Raw genomic sequence first — 5,536 nt, forward strand, 5'->3', positions numbered from 1 at the left:
AATGCGTCATTCCAAAATGCCACTTGCCCTCTAACCAGCAATGAAGTCCCCCACTGCTTTACAAACTAGTCTCTCTCTTTTTTTTTACTATTGAAGTTGGAAGATAAAGATAAATAAAATGTACTTGTTTCCATAGATCTGAACTTAAACAAAATGCAAGTTTAATTTTTAACGTTCTTAAATGTTTTAATCCGAGATTCCCCCACACCCCTTAATTTGATTTGTTTTGTTTTGACCATTAACAGCTTTCACCACCATTTGTGTGAGGAGTCAATCCATTATTTTGTGCGGATAGAAGCTCTGCCGAAAGGTCATTTTCTGTTTTTATATCAGGCAACGGGAAAACTGTCATCTTGATTTCTATTTTTAAAAAAGGCAGAAAGATTAACTCATTTTTTCAAAATGCTAAGGACATCTTTTTTTTTCTTCATAAAAAATGAAGTAAGGGACAAATTTACCTCAGGAGGAGGGTAGCAAGCATGCATTTATCTCCAAAAAAAGAAAACAAAAAGGAGCCAGCATGGGATATCCTTGAAAAAAACACCTATTGTGGTGTGAACAAATTCAGTTACATGTTAAAACAGAATCAAGAACATCTTTTTCATATGAGTAACATCTCAACATCTCTTGCATATTATTCATCAAATTATTATACTCCTTGTTATTTTCAAAGAGTCAAGGAGATACACCAAATAATTGCAATTGTCCTTGCTGAGCAAGTTGAAATCCTTTAAAACAATCTTTTTTTTTTTTTTTTTGAATTTGTGTTAAGATTACTAAGAAAAACCTAGAATTGAAAGATTAAAAAAAAAAGGTATTCCACATAATTCTTAATGCTAATCCCCCCCCCCCTCAATAAGATCTCTTCTAATAGGTGCTATCTTTTGGGACAAGAAACGAAAGAGTACACTTTTTTCTTCTTCTAATTTTATTCCATTTTTACCTGTCTAATAAATTAAACAGCTCCAAAATAACCTTAGAAACAAACTGCCTACAGCAGCATAGCATGCAAATTTTTTCAAATGAAGATGCAGAGGTAGTGGAGTTCATTAGCTGATGAAAATCGAGTTTACAGAGCTACACAAAATTTAAAAAAAAAAAAAAAAAGAAAAAGAATCTGAAATAGAATATCATCTCTTCAGAGCGGCTCTTAGTGTTATTCCTGGGATTAGATGTCTTAGTGTTGCTCTGAGGCGAAGATATGTACTACATGTGGGGGGGGGGGGGGGATCAACACAGTAGGCATTGCATTGATTGTTTTATTTTGATACTAACAAAAGTTTAAGATAAACCTTTATTCTGAACTTTTTGACTTGATTTTTTTTTCTTTCCCCACCTTATAGCTGGAGACCACCATTTAGTTTTTGAGAACAATTGATGTTCAGTTCATGCAGCAGTTTTCTCGAAGACCAAATGATGGGATCCTTTTTAGGGGACCTTTTTCTGTAAAGGATCTTGTAACAGAGAAAAAAAACATGAAGCACCAAAAGCACATTTCAGTAAGAAGTTGAAAAAGGCAAACCAATTCTATGAAGCCACAAGAGAAAAATAGGTTTGCTTGACTAGCTACTTCAGAAAAAGATAACATTTTGGGGAGATTGAGAAGCCATTTTCCAGTATTTGTCAAAGTGAAACAAAATTGAAATTGGTATTCTGGAACTTATTGAAGATGTACCATATTCTTTAAATGTCTTAAAATGATTATATACTTTACTCCTGTCATTTTACTATTACCTATATAAATATAAATGAAAGACCCGGGCCCAGCAGCAGAATTATTATCAGCAGTCAGCGACGCAGAATTCAAAAAAAAAAAAAAAAAAAATAGTCTGCAAAGTAAACCAGCATTAGATTAGTCCCAATACTCATTATAAGACATCAAAAAGGAATGCCTGAAAATAAAATACTAAGTTTTAAAAAATATGAGTAAAACATAGAAAAAATATAATGAAAAACTGAGGTGCAAGGAGATGCCAGAGCAAATGCTTTTTTAACCTTACAGTCAGGGGCGTGCACAAGGAGGGGGGGGGGAGAAGGGACATCTGTTAGACTGGACCCAAAGGAGAAAAGAGATTTTCAAAATGATGGATTAAATATATGCAGAGAAGTAGGGATAAACAATATGGAGGGGAAGAGTCGTTTGAGACAGGCTCCCAAATTTCTGTGCATGCCCCTGCTTAGTCACTGTGGTCTCCTGCACAGCGAGAGATGCCTGTTTTGTTTTCACCTTTTCTTTCTACTTAATTCTAAACTGTGGGGGGGGGGGGGAGGGCTCTGTGAAATTGTGAGGGGATGCCATCACTCTTGGGATGAGCATTCGTAACAAAAGTGTCTGCATAGAACAGCCATGTAGGTAATTTTGTTAAGAAAATATTTCAGTATTTTTCTTAAAAATGATAGCTAAAGCATGGGTGACGACCCGAGGGGGAGGGGGGATTGATGGCTCATGGCAGAGACTATGCCATTGGCATTTTGTAGATGTTTTAAAATTATTTATTAGAAAATTGCACTACTAGGGGGATGCTGCAAAACATTGGGGGGGGGGGGATTTATGCCATCACTCTTGGGAAACATCCATAGATTAACTATGTGCATATTAGTTTTAGTTAGAGAGATACCGAGTAGCACTTTGGCCGAGTACCAAGTACTCGGCCTTTCACTACTCGGCCGAGTACCGAGTTGTGAGTTACTGAGTACCAATTATGTTTTAAGAAGAACCACCGACATATACGTGGTACATTTGAACTCATCGGAATAGTAGTATAGACCTTCATGTACATATAATAGTTTTTGAAACAATATTACAGCTGAAATTTAATTATGCATTATTTAAAAGATTTTGCTTGTGTAAAAAATTTTTAGAAAAAAGTTATTTTTAAAATTAAAAAATAAACAAATAAATAAAAGGTATGAGTAATCAAGTTAGAATTAAAACAACTTATACCAATCTATTATAGTTTTAGTCCGCTAAACATAAATAATTTTTAAAAGCAAATACAGGAACAGTGCAGACACCTGCTTCTGCGTTATTAGAATGTCTTTTTTAGGGCATAAAATGTGAGCTAATGAATGAGAAGACATTCGACAAAAAAAATCCAACTTTTGTTGGATGTCTTTAAATCCATGAGCTCACATTTTATGCATTGAAAAAGGCGTTCCTTGTAACGCCAAAACACGTGTCTGCAGTGTTCCTGCACATTTCTGATTTTAACGTTGTTTTGTTTGCTTTTATTTTTTAAACAAAGGTATTTTTCTATTCCTTATAAATAATTTTTGTTCGTAGCAAAAATCAATTTAATGATATAAAAATTGCATATTTTCTATACTTACCTTTTTTTGCCTAATTTTTTATAAATAAATTTTATTAACTTTGGGGACATTAAAATTAAGATTTATTACATTAAAGCAATATAAACTTCATTATTCTTAAAATGTAACCTTGGCTTGTAAATTTGAACTTTTACAGACATGTGACTCAAACAGAAAGAAAAATACTGAAATTGCTTGGCTGTGTGAACTAACACAGCACTGTTAGTATATTTTACTACAACTGAAAGCTCTCCTATGTATTTTTGTGTCTATATAGCAGACTATTTTAATTGGATGCATGAAATTAACTGGAATATATTGAATTTAACTTCCAATGCCCCCTCCTTTTTTTCTGCATACAATACTTTGCTCTCAAAAAATACTGAATTCAGTAAAAATACTGAAAAATCACATGTGTGCTTTTAGTAATTGCAGTATATTATTATATACCTGCATTTATTATTAATTGTAATATCTGTCTTTAACAATATTAAATTTTTTGCAACCACTCGGTATTGGCCGAGTACCTGATCAAAATTTGGCCGAGTACCGAATAGTTACAGAGTACTCGGTACGTCTCTAGTTTTAGTAATGTAGAAAAGCAGTCATCCATCTTGATAAGTAAATATTTCAGCAATTTAATTCTAATAATTACTACTAAAGTGTGTGTGGGGGGGGAGGGGCAGTATGGCTCTGTTTATGATGCCATTCACATTTTTACAAGGGTGCTTTAAAAAGATAAAAGTTTTATTTTGAGGTTTTGACTTTTTCCTGTGATACATAAGGCCATGCTTTTACTTTTTGCATTTGTTTATTAATGTGTTTGCCTGCTGTCCTTCTTGAATTGGCTTTAAGAGGGGAATGGTATCAAGAGAGATGCAAGACTCCCTTTTAAGTGGGGTATAGAATATTTATAATATTAGGGAGTTCTAAAATAAGACTATAAAATTCTGCATTCTGAAGCCTTATAAAGGGTAATTGGAACTAAAGAAATAGGAAAACATACTCTTTTGAAAATTAAAATATTACAGAGTAAAAATTGTTTTCAACTTGTCAAATCAATGATGGCAGTCCTCAGAGAGAAAGAACCAGCAAGAAGTGAAGACTATGCACTGTTATTTGCTTACATTGGCTGTTGGTTCAATGCAATTAGTTTTTGATCACGCCTCCAACCCACCCACAAATAAACAATGAATTAAATACAAAATGATCAACAGTAAAAAATTCTTCAAAAGAAATGGTGTACAGATTTAGAAAAAAGGTAACAAGAGAATAACATACTGCCCACTTGGACAATTCATCGTTAATACTTGATATGAAATAAAATGGAGCACACTTTGCTTTAGTAATTTCAAAGGCTTATCTAATTCTTTTAAAAGGATTCTAGAAACATCAAAGTATTTAAAGTACTTCATTTGCACTTTCCAGTCTATGAAATTTAGTACAAGACAAACATTATCCTCTGGCATTGCTTTGCACATGATTTTTTTTAATGATAATTATTATTGTTTCCAATTACATATTTTAACTTTGGACATTAGAAATGCAAGACATACCAAATCAGCCTTTTTACCGCTAATCTTTATACCACGTTTCCGCAATTCCTGACGTAGATCATCTTTTGACATCCCTTTATAGTCTCGAGCAATATATCTTTGTTTAGCTTTGCTTGGTTTAGTAGCCATTCCAAATTTTACCTTTCCGAATGAACTCTCCATCGTCGCATCTGAAATAAAAAAGTTTATCTTTATATTCAATTTTAAGGTATTACATGGAAAAGAAGGATTGATAGGGAGGGAATTAATCCTATCAACCAATTCCAAACAGATTAATTTCAAACGCATTGGAACACGAACACTATTTTAAATATTTAACAGTTTATTATTTATTTTTTACCTCATGGAGAATTTTATTAATTTGGAATGAAACTGGAGAAAATGCATTCAATTTTCAACGAAGAATGACAATTACCGTTCAATATATCTACCATTTTGACTACGCGTTAAGACGCGGAATGAAAAAAAAAAAAAAATATACACAAAAATTCTGCGTTGCCATTCACTGATATCAATCCTGTGCTTTTCACAAGGGCTTTCCTTTTTCGTAAGGATCAAACAACCAATGAAGGACCGACCGGAAGTAGGTTACAGAAGATTCGGACCACGGTTAATCAGTGTAGAGTCCCTATTGAAAAACTACGTTTTCATATAGGGACTCCAAATCAGTG

At 33.3% G+C, this 5,536-nt stretch overlaps 1 long non-coding RNA gene across 1 annotated transcript; it reads right to left on the reverse strand.

Moving 5' to 3' along the window:
• Positions 1-896: 896 nt before the first annotated feature.
• LOC129221539 (uncharacterized) lies at positions 897-5,316 on the reverse strand. The gene is made up of 3 exons (XR_008580525.1): positions 5,206-5,316; positions 4,866-5,035; positions 897-1,892 (listed from the first exon to the last, which is right to left on the reverse strand). It is a non-coding gene; the product is annotated as an uncharacterized LOC129221539 (long non-coding RNA).
• Positions 5,317-5,536: the final 220 nt, after the last annotated feature.

The sequence above is a fragment of the Uloborus diversus genome, chromosome 4 (genome assembly GCF_026930045.1).
Source record: "Uloborus diversus isolate 005 chromosome 4, Udiv.v.3.1, whole genome shotgun sequence".
Taxonomy (NCBI): Eukaryota; Metazoa; Arthropoda; class Arachnida; order Araneae; family Uloboridae; genus Uloborus; species Uloborus diversus.